We start from the raw sequence: 18,083 nt of genomic DNA on the forward strand, positions 1-18,083 counted from the left end.
ACCTGCGCCACAGAAGAGACCTGAGCCACTGCAGTGACAATGCTGATCCTGAACCCGCTGGGCCACCAGGGAACTCTAGTTGGCCATTTTTGACAGAACCAGCCATTTCCTGCGCTCAGGCTGCTGTGAGTGCTGGGAAGGTAGTAGGAATTCAGGTTTCCGTGGCCTCCTTCCAGGTACCGGGGACACAGCCGTGAGCGAGGGAGCTGGGCCCCGCATTTGGGAGCCCAAGGCCAGTGGGCAGACAAGTTATTGCAGGTATGAGGAGGTGACAGCTCCAAGGAAGCGTGGCAGACAGAGTAGCAGCCCCTCAAGGATCACCGCGTCCTAATCCCTGGAATTTGCCTTATAGGACAAAAGGGACTTGGTAAGCGTGATTCAATCAAGAATATGGAGACGGGAGATTAGCCTGGATCATCCAGGGGCCCAAAGTAATCACCAGGGGCTTTATCACAGGGAGACAAGCTGAACCGCACACTTCAAGGCGGTTCAAATGACAAATGTTGTGTTGGATATATTTGACCGTGATTTTAGAAAATGAATAATGTAATAAGCCCCCAGGCGTGGAATTCACACTTGAAATGGGTGAATTGCATGTGACTTACATCTCAGTAAAGCTGTTTTTTGTTTTGGCGGTGCCCATGGCCCGTGGAAGTTCCCAGGCCAGGGATCGAACCGGCGCCCCAGCAGCAACTCAGGCTCCTGCTGTGACAATGCTACATCCTTAACCAGTTGCGCCACCAGGGAACGCCCAGGAAGGCTGTTTTGATAAAACCCAAGAGGGGGACAAAATACCTATGCAGCACCAAATACCCCAGCAGCCCTCCTCAAAAGTGCCAAGGTCAGGAAAGACTGAGGAACATCACGGACGGGAGGGACGAAGGGTACACGAAGACCAAATGTCACGTGGGTTCCTGGATGGTGAAACCAGCAAAGGACATCGGTGGCACAGCAGGTGACCTGTGAATGAAGTCTGTAGCTTCCGGGCTTGTATCAGTATTAAGGGCTTCTTTTCATCAATGTAGCAGAGTCATGCCAGATGTTAGCATTAGGGGAATCTGGGTGAAACACGTATGGAAACTCACTGAGTTACTTCTGTAAAGCTCAAATGAGTTCTAAATAAAAACTTAAAAAGAGGGAGGGAAGTGGGTCACAGAGAGACGTGGCAATAGAAGCAGAGATCAGAAGATGCTGCTGTTGGCTTTTTTTTTTTTTTTTACTTGCTCTTCCAGTTTTTTTTTTATTATTTTATTATTATTATTATTATTTTTTGTCTTTTTGCCATTTCTTGGGCCGCTGCCGCAGCATATGGAGGTTCCCAGGCTAGGGGTCGAATCGGAGTTGTAGCCACCGGCCTACGCCACAGCCACAGCAACGTGGGATCCGAGCCACATCTGCGACCTACACCACAGCTCACGGCAACACCGGATCCTTCACCCACTGAACAATGTCAGGGATTGAACCCGCAACCTCATGGTTCCTGGTCAGATTTGTTAACCACTGTGCCACAACGGGAACTCCCTCTTCCAGTTTTTTTTTAATGTGATTTTTATTTTTTCCATTATAGTTGATTTCCAGTGTCCTGTCAGTTTCTACTGTCCAGAAAAGCGATCCAGGCCTACCTAAATATATATATATTCTTTTTCTCAGATTATCCTCCATCATGCTCCATTATAAGTGACTAGCTATAGTTCCCTGCGCTACACAGCAGGATCTCATTGCGTATCCACTCCAAAGGCAATAGTTTGCATCTATTAACCCCAAACTCCCCACCCATCCCACTCCCTCCCCCTCCCCCTTGGCAACCACAAGTCTGTTCTCCAAGTCCATGGGTTTCTTTTCTGCTGTTGGCTTTGAACGTGGAATGAGGGGCCACACATGGACCAAGGAAGGAGGGCGGCCTCTAGAAGCTGGGAGAGCCAAGGATTCTTCCCTAGAGGCTCCAGAAGGGAGAACACCTGGATCCCCACAGCTGTCAGAGGAGAAATCTGTGTCATTTTAAGTCACCACGATCGTGGCCATTTGTTCGAGCAGCCGCAGGAAGCTCATGCAGCAGGTAAGGAGCTAATGGCAACGGCTGCAGTGACCACGAGCGCTAAGAAGGGCCCAGGACTCTTCTTCTCCCCTACCTGGCCCCTTCCCAGCATTTCCTTTTTTTCTTTTTTGTCCTTTTCGGGCTGCGCCTGTGGCATATGAAGGTTCCCAGGCAAGGGGTCGAATCGGAGCTGCAGCTGCCAGCCTACACCACAGCCACAGCAACGCAGGATCCGAGCCACATCTGCAACCTACACCACAGCTCACGGCAATACCGGATCCTTAACCCACTGAGTGAGACCAGGGATCGAACCCGCAACCTCATGGTTCCCAGTTGGATTCATTAGCCACTGCACCACAATGGGAACTCCTCGTCATTCTCCATTTTATGGGTGAGGAAACTGAGCCCCAGGGAGATGGAGCCCCCCTGCGTCTTTGTCCAAGTCACAAGGACAAGGTTGGGGAGCATTGCCCATGGATGCTGCAGCCTCCAGCTGGGGACTGGAGCCCCCTCCTGCCCCCGTCTCCACGTGCCCCGTGCTCCCTGAGAGGGAATGGCATCCTCATTAGCTGTCCCCACACCCCTGCATGCCAGAGGCTGAGGGACATCCCGGCCCCATTGTTCAGGCCAGGAAGCCACCCCTCCCTCAATAGCCAGGGCAGGCGGTCTCTGGGGGAAAGAGTTCCTTCCCCGAGAGGTGAACGCTCAGGGAGCCAGCCCTGGCTGGGCCGGGGACAGAAGACACATGCTGGCGCTTTAAGGGCAGGGCCCAGGGTTACCGAGTCACTTCTTATCAGCATCTTTTTTTCTAGGAAGGTGGACCCAGGACCAAGGGAAGCTGGTGACAGCAACTAGGATGGGGGTAAGAGGCTCTTGCTTAAGGCATGGCTTCCTCCCTCTCCGAGCTGCTTCCTCAGTTGTAAAATGGGAGGAATGGGGCTCTGGAAGCCTGGTGGTCTGTATGCCCCTGGCCCCGTGTTCATTTACTTATTTATTATTAATTTATTTTTTTAGGGCCGCACCCGCGACACATGGAGGTTCCCAGGCTAGGGGTCTAATCGGAGCTGCAGCTGCCAGCTTACACCACAGCCACAGCAATGCCAGATCCAAGCCATGTTTGCGACCTACACCACAGCTCACGGCAACGCTGGATCCTTAACCCACTGAGCAAGGCCAGGAATCGAACCTGCGTCCTCGTGGATACTAGTTGGGTTGGTTAACCGCTGAGCCATGAGAGGAAGTCCCTGTTCACTTATAGGTCAGAGTGAACACTTACTGGGGCATCCACCGTGACTGGGAGCAGAAGGACTCGATCATAGCCTGTTTCAGACGTGAGGGAACTGAGGCACAGGGAGGTTAAGGAATGCCTGGGGTCACCCAGCCAGTGAGCGTAAAGCTAGGATATTCACACAGGACTCCTGGGTTGCCCGAGGCCACCAGCCACCCCACTGTCCACAGTCACTGCTCACAGTCCTCCCTCTTTCCTAACCTGCCCTGAGCAGTGGGAGCTTGCTTAGGGGGTGGGGGCTGGAGAGTGGGGGACAGAGGGAGGGGGGCTGTGGGAACTTGGGAACACGGCTGCTGCTGGTGCTCTGGTCTCTCCTGCCCCACCAGGCCATCTGCCCCCTCTCTGGGCTGGACCAGGGTTCCAGAGCTCTGAACTCCCCTCCCCCCTGGGTCAGGGAGGGCTTCCTGGAGGCGGTGACATTTCAGCAGAACCAGAGCACGCATTAAGCAGGTAAATGGAGGGGGAGGGGAGGGCATTCTGGGCAAAGGGAAGCCCAAGCTCAAAGAAACTGGAAATCTCTAACTTCCCAGGCCCATTTGCTTGGTGCTGCTTCTTGGCCCTGTGCTGTCCTGGGGACCCCTCTGAGCTCCCTCTGGCCGGGGCAGGGCTGTCTGTCCATCTGGGGGCCCTTCTGGTCCCTGACAGCTTCTTCACTGAACTGTCAGCCAGATGCAGTCGAGAGCCCGGACTCAGGAGCCGTTCAAATCCTGCCTCTGTCACATGCTCTGTCACCTGCCCTTGTGACCTCACCTCCTTGTTACTTGTCTCAGTGTTACTGTCATTGTTGTTCTTATCCCAGGTCCCTCTGGCCTGGCTCCCACCCTGAGAGGCCCATGGACTGAATGTGTGCACGAAGCACAACCTAGTAGCCTAGCAGTGGGGGGGCCAGGTGGTGGGGTGAGGGGGCGTGTCTGGGCCACTGCGGTCCCCAGGGACCGTTTGGGATCCGGGCTCAGCATGGCCAGGTCTGCAGTGTGTGGGAGATGCCACAAACCGAAGAAATCTCCCAATGTTTAAGGGAGGCCACATTTTAAAAAGCAGTTTGGGGTCAAGGAAAATTGGGCTGGATTCTACCCTCAGGGCTGTCCCATGCCACCCTCTGCCTTCTCACCTCCTCGGGGACTCTGACATGCAAATGAGCACCTTGATTTGCATAGAGCTCAATGTTCTATGCAAGGCTGTCTTCCAGTTGGCTCCTTCCCTCTATGTCTTGGGGAAGGAAAATGTCTTTTAGTTCTTTTTTGGCCCCTCCCCCTTCATGCAGAAGTTCCCAGGCCAGGGGTCAAACCTGCATCACAGCAGTGACCCAAGTCACAGCAGTGACAAGGCTGGATCCTTAACCGCTAGGCCGCCAGGAAACTCCTGGAAACATCTTGAGGGTAGGGGTTTTGTTTGTTTTGTTCCCTGCAGCATCTCCAGGACCTAGACTTGCGCTTGGCACACAGTAGGTGCACCTTTCTTGTTGGATGAATGAATGACTGCATGAGTAAATGTTTAGAGGAACGCGTGGTGGTGGAGGCAGATGAGCTACCGAGGAAGGCTCGTGGGCATCGCTGATGGGCTGAGTGACTGCGGACAATTCATGTCACCCCTGAGGACCTCTCTTTGCCCATCTGCAGAAGGGGTGGGGCTCAGGGCCTTTGGAACGCAGTTTGACCACGTGTGCCAAAACCTATATGACTCATGGACCCAAAATTCCATTCCAATCAAGGAGATATCCCTAAATATGGAAAAAGGAAAGCTTTATGTACAAAGATCTACCAAAATATATTACTTCTATAAACTGGAAATATATTATTACTTATATAAACTGGAAATATATATTATGATATTATTTATATAAACCTGGAAATAACTGAGCAGTTCAACAATAAGGGAATGGCTAAATAAACTATGGAACTTCCACTGGGCAAAATATTAGGCAGCCAATAAAAATGAGGTTCAGAGAAGAGGAAAAAAGGAACGAGGTTCCCGGGCGTGAAATAACCAGCAACATGCCCGTGATAAAATGGCGAGTCCAAAAGGCAGGATACCACCGTTTTGTTTTTCTTTTAATATACAGTATGATCTCAGCCAGGTTTAAAAAAAGGTCCCAAACAAAAAACTATGGAAGGAAATACATCAAACCTTAACAATGATTGTCTCTGGGTGGTGGGGCTGTGGGTGGTGATTTTTCTTCCTTATTTTGACTTTTCTGCATTTTTTAGGTTTTTGTAAATGGACACGTATTGTTGCTTTTATAGTAAAGACATTAAAAATGAAAAAGAACTTGGCTTCAGGAGTGGGAGTGGATGCAGTCTAAGATCTGCCCTGGTCTCTGAGAGGCAAGGTCCAAACTCACTTCTGGGGCATCAGAGAAGGTTCTGGGTTGGCAACCCGAGTTCAGAGCCAGGGCTGTCTGCAGATGGCTCCATCCCTTCGGGCTTCAGGGGCGCGCCCGGTCAAGGGGAGTCTGGTCTCCAAGGTCGCAGCACCCAGGACAGGAGGAGAACGTAGCTGTCTAAGGCCTTCTGGAACTCCAACAGAATGAATGCCGTGGCACTGTCACTGTCAGTGGCACCTGGGAAGGCCAGCTGTCCTTTCAGGCACCTTGGGAAGAGGGCAGGGTCTTTGTTAGGAAGTCTGGGGAGTATTTCTGACCCCTGAGGTACAGATGTTCTTGACTCATTTTGGCAAGTAGAATGGGGGTGATTTCCAGAAACGCATCACTGTGTGGGGGAGGAGCAGGGCCAGGGGCTTAGAGGCCTGGCTTCTGGCCCCTGCTCTTTCCCCCGCTGCTCTGTGACCTTGGGCGAGTCACCTAGTCATTCTGGCCTCGGCTTCCCCTAAACCACAGCTTCCGACACAGGGGTCACTAAGATTCACGAACTCTCTCTGTTCAAATGAAGGCATCTCCCCCAGGCTCGAAGGGGCGGGGGACAGAGGAGTCTGAGAGGCAGTCCCTGGGGTCCCCGGAACTTCACATATGTGGCCTGCGACCTCATTTCTGGCCCATCATTCCCCGAGAGAGTGGGGGAGGAAGGAGGTTTGGGGGGACGTGACCAGCGGGTCTCTGGCAGCTCCATCTGCGTGACGGGATTACCCTGGTTTTCCTCAGGGCCCGCTGCCGAGTGGGACCCTCCCGGGGTCCAGCCCTGGGGGGTGGGCGGAGGCTGCTCTGGGGCGCGCTGTGTGTACACAGGGAAGTGTGCCTACGAATGGTGTGCCCCACACTCCTGCCAGGGGTGACGGTCGGCCCATCCTCGGTGCCACAAGGAAACGCAAAACCTCCGTCTTAGACACTCACGAACCCCATTTCTTTTGCTTCTTTGTTGAATGGCCGTGTGGCGTATGGAGGCCCCCGGGCTAGGGGTCCAATTGGAGCCGTGGCTGCCGGCCTACACCACAGCCACAGCAATGCGGGATCCGAGCCCCATCTATGGCCTACACCACAGCTCACGTCAGTAGCGGATCCTTAACCCACTGAGGAGGCCAGGATCGAACCTGTATCCTCGTGGATACTAGTTGGGTTCGTTTCTGCTGAGCCACAAGGGAAACTCCCCCAGCCTCCCTTTCTGATACCTAACAGAATGTGTCCAATAACCTCTCATGTCCATATAGACACAGATCAAGGACCTCAGAAAACTTATCATGTCTGTGTAGACACAGATCAAGGGCCTCAGAACAAATCATGGTCTAATTAACCTGCGGTTACCAAGCATCTAGTACTTTCCATGGAGCCATCGCAGTGAATCTTCAGACCCATCGTGTGAGGCAGGCTCTGAAGCTCTTCAGCACTGACGGATGGGGAATTGGAGGCTCAGTGGGGTTGAGAAACTTGCCTCCTGGTCACACAGCTGGCAAGGGGGCAGGGCCAGGATTTGAGCCCAGGCTGCCTGGCTCAAGTCCACGCGGGTGACCGTGACACTTTGAAATCATTTAGCCTCTTCCAGCTGCTGCTTTGGCAAATGGAGAGAAGCCCAGCGCAGGTCAGTGGCTTCCCAAGGTCACACAACACATGAGCCCAGAGCCCAGACCTGCTCCGGGCTTTGGAGAATAGCATCTTCGCACTTGAACGTGAGAGGGTCTGCCTGTCAGTGTCATGCCCACTTCTGTGCCTAGAGCAGGGCTTGGCCTACGTGCCAAGCGGTCACTTCCCTGTTGGTTCATTCACTTATTCATCCATTTACTAAGAGGCTTCTTGGTGCGAGGCCCTACCGCCGGCCCTGGGTATGGAGATGAGCAAGACCCATTTTCTGTTTATAACTCCAGGACTTCCGGGAGGAGGTGACAGCCGAGATTTGGTCTGAGGGAGGGAGGGGGAAACAAAGGGCTTTCGGGGGGGTTGGCAAGTGGAAAGGAGAGGAGGGTCTGATGCTGCCCAGGGCCAGTGGGAGGGGGAGGGGTGGGAAGGCAAACGGGAGTCGGAAGGGAGTTAGCCGCTGACCTTGACCGAGGGTCAGCTGCTCCATCCAGGGCTGTCCATTCTGGAAATCGGAGCCCCCTCTGCCCCACCGCCCCGGGGGTGGGGGTGGAGTGACAGAGACGAGACACAGTTTAGGAAAGGATGCGGTTCCCGTCTTCCCGGGTCACCAGTGGAAGGGGAAGTGGGGGCTGGGGGCTGGGTGGAGCTGAGGTCACAAGGCAGGAGGGCTGGTGGCGGAGCAGCACCCTGGCTTGGGACTTGGCGGGGGGAGGGGCATTCTGCAAGTGCTCCTCCGTCAGCGGCAGGAAGGGGAGAGGGAAGTGGACCCAGCGCCCGGGCTCCTCTGACGGCATCGCCTGCTGCGGGCTTCCCCACTCACTTCCCACGGGCCTTGTGGCTGTTTCTCCGACGCCTTCAGCTCGTTCCCACCTCAGGGCCTTTGCACCTGCTGTTGCCTCTGCCCGAAATGGCTCTCTTCTTTTACCCTTAAAGGTCACCCACTCTGAGAATTCTCCTGACCCCTCCAAACTGTGCCGCTCCTTCCCACCCATCTTCCCTATGCCAGCACCACTTTTTTTTTTTTTTAACTCAATGAATTTTATTATATATAAATAGCTCTACAGCCATCCTCTCAGCACCACTTGATTGGACATTGCTGCCCTCACCGCTGCCCTCCAATTCATGGCCTGTTTGTTTACTTGCTCATTGTCTATGCCTCCTCCCAGGACGTAAGTTCCGTAAGGACAGGGGCCTGGTCTGTTTTGTTCCTCACTGAATTCCCTGGCACTCAGTAGGCCCTAAGTAACATAGCGCTGGACGCTCACTACATGTCAGGCTCTGTCCTCTGGGCAGCACCTCATTTAATTCTCAAATGAGAATTGGGAGGCAATCCAGATTCGTGGAGCCTGAAGCTGAATGATTCGAGGGATCTTTAAGGAAAACATACATGACTAAAGAATATGAAAGAAGAGAGTTCGTGGAGTTCCCGTTGTGCTGTAGTGGTTAACGAATCCGACTAGGAACCATGAGGTTGCGGGTTCCATCCCTGGCATCACTCAGTGGGTTAAGGATCTGGCGTTGCCGTGAGCTGTGGTGTAGGTCGCAGACACGGCTTGGATCTGGCGTTGCTGTGGCTGTGGTGTAGGCTAGCAGCTACAGCTCCGATTAGACCCCTAGCCTGGGAACCTCCATATGCCGCGGGAGCGGCCCTAGAAAAGGCAAAAAGACAGAAAAAAAAAAAAAAAAAAAAAAAAAAGAAAGAAAGAAGAGAGTTCAGTGGTGGTTCAGCGGGTTAAGGATCTAGCCTTGTCACTGATGTGGCTCTCGTGGCTGCTGTGGCTCGGGTTTGATCCCTGGCCCAGAACTTCTGCATGCCTTGGGGGTGGACCAAAAAAAACCCCAAAACAACGTTGAAATAGGAATGGTGCTTTGGGAGTTGCTGTTGTGGCTCAGTGGTAACTAATCCAATGAGTATCCCTGAGGATGGAGATTCAATCCTTGGCCTTGCTCAGTGTGTTAAGGATCCTTCTTTGTCGTGAGCTGTGCTGTAGGTCCCAGACGTGGCTTGGATCTGGTGTTGCTGTGGCTGTGGTGTAGGCTGGCAGCTGAAGCTTAGATTCAACCCCTAGCCTGGAAACATCCATAAGCTGCAGGAGCAGGCCTAAAAAGAGCCCCCCCGCCCAAAAAAAAGGAAAAGTGCCTTGGACGGGGCCAGGCAGCTAAGGACTGCTGGGTTTGAAGTTCATCTGTCACAAGGCCAACGTGCCTCGGCCTCTAGGGTAGGGGGGTATCCTTATGTTACATGTGAGGAGACTGAGGCACAGAGGTGACATAACTTGACTTCTAGACTTGCAGGTGGCATCCCTGGCATTTCCTGGAACTCAGGAAGTCTGGGTTCAAAGACTCTGGAGGGCTGGGATGCTATAAAGCTTTTACATTTGTGGAGTTCCCATTGCGGTTCAGCGGGTTAAGAACCCAACTAGTATCCATGGGGATGCAGGTTCGATCGCCGGGCTTGATCCGTGGGTTAAGGACCTGGTGTTGCTGTAAGCTGTGGTGTAGGTCGCAGATGAGGCTCGGATCTGGCATTGCTGTGGCTGTGGTGTAGGCCGGCAAGTGCAGCTCCAATTCGACTCCTAGCCTGGGAACCTCCGTATGCTGCAGGTGCGGCCCTAAAAAGAAAAGAAAAAAAAAGGCTTTTACATTTGTTGAATACATGAATGACTGGTTGGCCTTGAACAAATGATCTACCTTTTCAGGCCTCACTTTCCTCATCTGGAGCATGCGAATGGGATCTGGACGGGCAGGAAGGCAGCTCCTGGGCCCTTCTCCTACTCTCCCACCTATCAGGGGTTGCAGTTGAGTGGAAGGACTCTGGAGTCATTCATTCATTCATTCATTCATTCACCCACTTTCATTCACTCATTAGACATCTGAAGCTCTCCTGTGTGCCAGGCCTTGCACTTGGCACTGAGGAGAAAGCAGTGAGAACAGCGTTTCCATTGGCAGGGAGCTTGTGTGATAACGCAGAAGGCACACAACAAAAAATTGACCTATGGTTTATCATCATGAGGAGGTGAAAATTCAAATGGAGAGAAATGAAGCAGGGAGAGAATGGGGTGTTTTGCGGGGGTGGAGGTGGGGGGAGGGTGGTCAGGGAGGCCTCACGGAATAGGTGGTGTTGGGGCTGAGAGCTGAAGGGGTGAGGGAGCTAGCCAGGCAGACATCCAGGGGAAAAGCAATCCTAAGCAGAAGGAACAGCATGGGCCATGGCTCAGAGGAAGGGCTGTGCTCTAGGAGTTTGGGGAAAGAGCTGGAGTAGAGTGAGGGCAGCGTGGGGGAGCGGAGGTCGTAGACACCGTGGGGTGGGCCTTGTAAGGCCTGTGGATCGCAGCCAGGACTTGAGGGAGATGGGGGCCACTGGCGGGCTTTGAGCAGAGGTGTCTCTGCTCCACAGTCTCCCTCTGGCTGCTGTGCAGAGAACAGAGAGGAGGGCTGAGGGCAGAAGCAGGGAGACCAGTCAGGAGGCTGTCGGGAGGTAAGAGGCAGTGGTGGCCCAGATTAGGGTGGTGGGTGGGGTTGTGAGAAGCCCTCAGATTCTGGATTATTTTGAACATCGGTCCGATAGGATTTGCCATGGGTCGCATTGTAATTAGCTACGGCTTCATAACAAACCAATCTCACTCTTAGCAGCTTAAAACAAGAGACATTTTATTGGTTCTCGTAGTTTCTGTGGGTGGGGCAGTCTGGCTTGGGGTCCCTCAAGCTGTTGCAGCCAATGGCCCCTCCATTTCGTCCCTCTGCGTGGGCTCGTTGGGCTTCCTCACAGCATGGAAGCGGCTGTGAGCTTCAGAGTTGAGTGTCTCAAGAGAACCAAGCAGAAGCTACATTGCATTTTCTGATCTTGTCCGGAAGCCAGAGAGAGTTGCTTTTGCAAATTCGGAACACAGAAGGAGTGTGTCTCCCCGGGAGAAGGGTCAATGAGGTCATCTATGTCACAGATCAAAGACGCTGCATTTGAGTGGTGTCTCCGTGCGACGGCACCGACTCGCTCAGCCTCGTCACACCTCCATTTCCCGATGCCTAAGAGCAAGCGGATCCCAGCTAGATCCCACGGTTGGGATTCCACATGAGCCAGGCCTCTCCCAGTGCAGCCTGGCCAGGCGCCCCCTGCAGAGAAGATGGAAACAGCCAGGCTTCGAGTGGCTGTCACCTGCGCCATCTGCCAGGGCCTGGGCTGCCCTCCTCCTCGCATGCACACGCATGTGCTTGTGCCTGTGAGGATGTGCACACCCATGTTTGCAGATGCCTGTGAGCGAGCCAGGCAAGCCAGCAATGACTCTGGAACTCCTGCTCCGTGACTGCCGCCTTGGCCTCTGGTCAGCTCAGTCTCTGGTAGCTGCTTTGGCTGGAAACCTCACCTTGGCCGCCACTGCCAGATGCTCACCTGGTCCTGAAAGTACCTCTCAAACCCTCTGCCCTTCCTGGGCCAGGCCCATCACTGTCCCCTCCATCCTACTGGGTCCCTCCTTCCTCCTCCACCCTCCTCTCTGGGGCCCCTGGCGGCAGCCCAAACTGTCTCCTCAAACGCAGGCGTGGTCACAGCCCTCTCCCGCTTAGGTGTAATTCTAGAAAGTGCCACATTATAGTTCTAGAAGGCAGGCCCGTGGTTGCCAGGGGCAAGGGGCGAGGTTCACTAAGAAGAGTCCCCAGGGAACCTTTAGGGTGCAAGAAATAGTCTACGTCCTGCGGTGGTTACACCACTGTATACATTTGAGGCCTGACACCTGTGATTTTCCCTGTGTGTACACAACACCTAGAGAGAGCTGATGACACCACAACCATCCATTCACGTGCTTATCGAGCACCTTCAGTGTGCCTGGCACTGCTCCAGGCGCTGAGGCACAGCAGGGGACAAAACAGACAAAATCTTCGTCATCACAGGGCTGCCGGGGCACAGCAGACAGAATAACTACAGAGAATACGGCAGGGAACATCAAAGTGGCCTGGGGACAGGAGAGACAAGCCCATTTTGAGGTCTTCGGTGGCCTGTCCCTTCCCCACCGCCCCATTCCAGAGGTCTCCCTTGGAGGCCATCCCCACAATTGTCCCTGTTGTGCAGAAGGGGAAGTCAGGGGCGAAAGGATGGTTATGGGTCTCGCTCAAGGTCAAGTGAGGCATGGATGCCAGAACTAGGACTAGACCCTATATCCCTGACTCCTAGTCCATTGATCGTGCTTGGGCTCCAGGGGTGTTGAGCCACTGGCCACTGCCAAGTGCACCACCCTCCTGCTGAACAGACTGGAGAATTTTCCGGAGAGCTGGGAGCAAAAGGAGGTGTGCATGGCGGCGATGCACCAAGGGCGCTGGGTGGGAAGGGGAGCTTGTCCCAGGACTCAGAATGTCCAGCCGGATCTTGAGGAGGCTCTGGGGTAGAGCAGAGATCTGAGCCAGCCCCTGTGAGGGACCTGATGTCCTGACAGTCACTCTTGGGACGGCCAGTTTCTGAGGCACGGCGGGGGTGCTGTATCCAGGTGTGTCTCATGGGGGCGGCTCATCCTAGCCGTTCCCCTGGCCGGGGAAACTCTGGGATCTGAGGGAGAGCAGGGTCAAGGCCAGGGGCGAGAGGAACCTGAGCAGGCTCTGGGCCCCTGTCAGTGGGAGGGCAGGTCCCCTTGGCACCCCTCTGGGGGTGAGGAGTGCCCAGGAAGTGTGGCTCCCAGCCCATCCTCGCTCTCTGTCCTCTGCAGAGGCTGTGCCCAGCCAGGCATTGTTTGCAGGTTTAAAAATAAAGGCATCTTGGCCTGGACCCTGCTGGCAGAGGAGAGGGCGGCCCTGGCCCAGGCCTCAAGGGCGTCTGGCTGGAAAAGGAGGCTTCACCAAGCTCCACCAGCAGAGCTGGGAGGGTCGGGGGTGGGGGGTTCCCCAGAGAACCACTGGCCCCTGAGCTTCTCCTGCCACAAAAGGCACAGGAGTGTGGGGGTCTGGGTGCTGGCTGCCCTCTTCTCACTCTAGCCACCCAAATCTGCCTTTCATCCTCACCAGAAGCTTCCAACAACCTGGGGCCACGGGGTACATGAGCGCCCCCAAGTACTCTCTTTTCCCTACCAGCTGATAACACTAACAGTAAGAGATGGCCTGGAGTTCCTGCTGGGGTGCAATGGGTTAAGGATCCAGCGGTGTCTCTGCAGTGGCTCAGGTCACTGCAGTGTTGTGGGTTTGATCCCTGGCCTGGGAACTTCCATACGCCGTGGCACAGCCAAAAAAAAAAAAAACCACCCAAACCCAAATAAACCCCCAATGTAGCAACAACCCTGATGAGGAAAGCATTATTATTATTTTATTATTGCCATTGGACAAGTGAGGAAATAAAGGCTCAGAGATGTGGGGTTCCCTTTGTGGCTCAGTGGTTAACAAACCTGACTAGGATCCATGAGGATGGGGGTTCATTCCCTGGCCTCGCTCAGTAGGTTAAGGATCCAGGGTTGCCGTGAGCTGTGGTGTAGGTTGCAGACATGGCTCAGATCCTGCATTGATATGGCTCTGATTTGACCCCTAGCCTGGGAGCCTCCATAGGTAGCCCTAAAAAAAAAAAGAAAAAAAAAAAAAGAGAGAGAGAGAGAGAGACAGAGAGAGAGAAAAGAAAAAAGAAAGGTTCAGAGAGGTTTAGTAACTTGGCTAAGGGCACACAGCTGGTCAGTGGAGCAGCCAGGGCTCATGCAAGGTCTGTCTAACTCCTGAGTCAGGACCCTAACCAGGTACCCCAGGGCCCCCTGTTACTCCAAGAGGCCACCTCTCCCTGGTCTCCTGTCCCAGGACAGCAAGGAAGCTTTCTACTCCTGCTGGGTGGCCAGGGGACACAGGGATAGAGAAACCGAGCAGGAGAGGGGAGAAGAGGGAAGGGACCCCCAGGCCAGGTTGGGGTGGGGTGGTGGGGGTGTCACCTTATTAAGTCCTCACACCATGTCCTCATGCAGGGGGATCCTCTCTACGTTGTAGATGAGGAAACTAAGGCCCAAAAAGTCCATCACTGCTGAGATGGGATTTGAACCCAGATCACCTTCGGTGAAAGCCCTTTTCCTCACTCCTAGTATCTGAAGGGTTAATGGGAGTCTCAGCGCACCCCCTCCTCCCCACCCAAACAGGGTTCCAGAGTAAACCCAGAGGCAGTGAGGATGTGGGCCTGGAGGGAAGAGTGTGATGGGGGCACTGTTGCTAGGGAACCAGCTTCCCTGCTCCTGGAGGGATGGTGAGCAGAGCGAGCAGGTCAGCAGTTCAGGGAGGCTGGGGACAGCTCCAGTGCGGGATGTCCCCCACCTGAGGAGTGGCAGGCAGGGCCTAGCCCTCCCTGTGGCTCCCGGGTGACAGCTTCCCCGTTCCAGACAAGATCCGGTGATCCTCCATCCGCCCCCGAGGCCTCTCCTGAGGTTGGCACGCTGATGCTGGCACCGGAAAGCGACATTCCAGAGGCCCCCCACAACTCTCTGCCAACCCCCGGATTCTTGGCAGAGCAGCAGAGTGGGGGCTTCTGGGAGGGGAGAAGGTTGCGGTGGGGGAGGATTGTGGGCGGGGCCTGGCCATCCCCCAGGGACTTGCATCTCCCCTTTGCTCCCCCTTCTCCCACACCGACAAGAGCCTGGGTGGGGGCCGCAGCACAGCCTACAGACTGGGTGAACTGGGCTGAAGGCAGCATCTCAGACAGGATGTTCTTGAAAGGATATATCCTTTTTAAGTGGCAAAGTATCTCTTGCTATCTCCTATACAAGATTTCCAGGAGTTCCCGTGAGGCTCAGTGGGTTATGAACCTGACTAGTATCCCTGAGGATGCAGGTTTGATCCCTGGCCTCCCTCAGTGGGTTAAGAATCCGGCGTTGCCATAAGCGTCACAGAGGCGGCTCGGATCTGGCGTTGCTGTGGCTGTGGCATAGGCCGGCGCCTACAGCTCCAATTCAACCCCTAGCCTGGGAACCTCCCTATGTCCCAGGTGTGGCCCTAAAAAGGAAAAAATAGGTTTTCCAGGCAGAGCTCTGACTTGCTGTGTGGCCTTGGGCAAGATACATACCCTCTCTGGGCCTCAGAGACCCATGAGAACACTAAAGCAGGTAAGCCTTGAAGGCGCCTCTAGCAAACTGTTTGTATGATGCCAAGAAGTTATGGCTTTAGCCTCCTCCCTGGTCTCCTTGCTGTCCCCTCTCTACCCAGCCGCCAGCAGATCCTCTTAATTTGTGAGTCAGGCGCAGGCTCCCCTGCTTCTCACCTTGGGTGGGTGGGGGGACCGCCTCTTACCCGGGGAGTGTTCCCCCAGCTTCTTCCCATCTGGCCCCTGCAGCCTCCTGCCTGCCTCCATCAGACAAGCTCCTTTCTCCAGGGCGTCTGCCCTTGTCCCCCTCTGGCCTGGAGGGCTCGGCTCCACCCGGATCTTCGAATCATTCTTTCTGGTCATCCAACACTCAGCTCAAATGTCACCTCTTGAGAGGCCTTCCCTGACCCCTTTTTCTAAACCAGGGCCCTCCACCCCCCTCTCTGATTTCCTTCCTTCATGACATGTGTCCTTCGTAACTTCTTGCCTTCATAACATGTGTCACCACTGAGAGGGTCTCGGTCATTCATTGTTGACTTGCTCATTGTCCTTCCTCCTATGATTTATCTGCTCCAGGAGGGCAGGGCTGCCTTCTGTCCCCACATGGGGCCAGCACCCAGCAGATGCTCAGTAGTCCTTTTCGAATGGACAGTGATGAGACTTTGTGTTTCTTCCAACACATCCAGGCCCCTGATTTTTCTTTTTGTATTTTTCCCCCCTTCTTTTTATGGCATGTGGAGGTTCCCAGGCTAGGGGTCGAATTGGAGCTGTCGCTGCCAAACTACACCACAGCCACAGCAATGCCAGATCCGAGCCTCATCTGTGACCTACCCTGCAGCTCACAGCAATGCCGGATCCTTAACCCACTAAGTGAGGCCAGGGACCGAACCTGCAACCTCATAGATATTAGCTGGGTTCTTAGCCTGCTGAGCCACAGTGGGAACTCCAAGGCCCCTACTCCCTGGGTGCTTGCTGCTCCCTTTCTCCACGACCTCCCTCAGCCCAGGCTGGTGGTGAAGTTCCTGGGGATTCTGCTGTGGGCCAACCAGCCTGAGGGGCTGGGCAGGAAGGAGGGAGGGAGGGCCGGCTCATGACCCCTGGTCCCCCGCATCTTGTTCCCCAAGGGCAAGAGAGCAGCTCTGGACCTGGAAACCCCCTGGGTGTGACTGCTGGGGCAGGCGGTTCCGGGGTGACCTCTTCGTCTTGAAAGGAGGGCAGCAGGGGCAGGAAGCCGAGGACGCATCAGAAGAGCTAAATTTAGAGCGTTTGATTCAGGCCTGGCAGGACAATATTCCTGGAGTCCCCATTGTTTGTGAGGGGCCAGAGGGCAGGCTGGCCACTGAATGCCTGGGTCTGAGCCATGCCAAGCTGTCTGGGCATGCAGGGGTGGGAGACAGTGGCGGGGGGGGGGGCTGTGGTCCCCTCCCTCCTCAGGACAAGCCAGGCCAAGGGTCAGTAGGGCAGAGCCAGGTGAGGTACAGACACTGGGGGAGCCGCCCTCGGGATTAAGGCCAGAGGGGGAAGGAGGATGCCTTGTGGATGGGAAGGGGGGACTCCGGCTGGTCCTGATCATAACCACTCAGCCATGCCACCCTCTCAACAGCCAGGACAGCCATCTTCCAGCCAGGGGTTGGGGCTCAGATTTAAGGAACGAGTTGCCCAAGGCCTCACAGATGCCCCACGCCCTGACTCCCAGCCTGGGTCCAGAGCAATCAGCTGTGCCCCCAGCGTATGGCCCTCCCACCAGGACAGGGGCTGTGGGCCTTCACCCCAACGCAGCCCTCTCTCCCAGCAGACCAGACAGCCAGCGGGGGACAGGGAGGGTGGCTCTGCCTGCGCAGGCTCCAGAACCTGTTGCCATGGCAGCATGGGGTCTAGGCCTGCCCTGCTCTGGAGCTAAGCCTGAAGCTGAGGATTTCCTAGGGTGAGCAGGCAGGGGGAGCTGGGGCTGCCTCTGACCCCAGCCTGCCAGGGCTGGGGACTGGGCCAGCAGCCTGGCCTAGCTGCCTGGGCTGATCCCATTGGCTAAGCCGGTGATCCTTGAGAGCGTCCTGTTGCATCCACGCCTCATGTCTACACCATCTACAAGGCGGCCAGGCAGGCAAAGGAGGTTGGGGGTTGTACCTGGTTCAAGGTCCCCCCGGTGGAGGAAGGCTCGGGAGGCCAAGTGTCCAGAAGCTTGTGCTCTTCTCTCAGCCCCGGCCACCTGTCCTGCCAGTCCCATGGAGGCCCAGGGAACTCCTTGGACACCTGCCTTGGACATGGGGGGAGGGGACCCGAAGTTCCAAGAGAACTGCTCTTCCCACTGACTGTGACAGGCGAAGGGAGAGGCCAGGGCTGAGATGCCCAGACCCTGGCCCTGCTCTCACGCTCTTCCCGGCTCAGGGAGGGCCTTGGGAACCGAGCCCAGGCCACTCCGCCCCGGGTTCCAGATGAGTGAACGGAGAGTCTAAGCTCGGCGGAGGCTGCCTGAGACCACACATGGGCCGGCAGCTGGGCCTGTCCTCCCGGACGCTGCCCACCGGGGGTCTCCGGGCCCCAGATCTCCTCCGCCCGCAGCCGCACTGCCCTGGGCGGGTGTGTGTGTGGGGGGCGGCCCAAGGCTGTTCTCTGCTCCTCTTGATTTCACATCGTGACTCATGTTACCATGTTCTCAGGAGCTGAGTAGTCACCTGAGTTATTTATACCCGGCTAAGCAGGCTTCCTTCCTCCTCCCAGAACTCGGGCAGGGAGGGGGGTGGGGGTGGGGACGAACGTGGGGAGGGGGGGACGTGGA

The 18,083-nt window shown here is 55.4% G+C and overlaps 1 long non-coding RNA gene across 1 annotated transcript; it reads right to left on the minus strand.

The window, feature by feature from the left end:
- On the minus strand, window positions 10,917-13,702 carry LOC110260642. The gene is made up of 2 exons (XR_002343891.1): window positions 13,647-13,702; window positions 10,917-11,397 (listed from the first exon to the last, which is right to left on the minus strand). It is a non-coding gene; the product is annotated as an uncharacterized LOC110260642 (long non-coding RNA).

This window comes from Sus scrofa, chromosome 5 (genome assembly GCF_000003025.6).
Source record: "Sus scrofa isolate TJ Tabasco breed Duroc chromosome 5, Sscrofa11.1, whole genome shotgun sequence".
Classification (NCBI taxonomy): Eukaryota; Metazoa; Chordata; class Mammalia; order Artiodactyla; family Suidae; genus Sus; species Sus scrofa.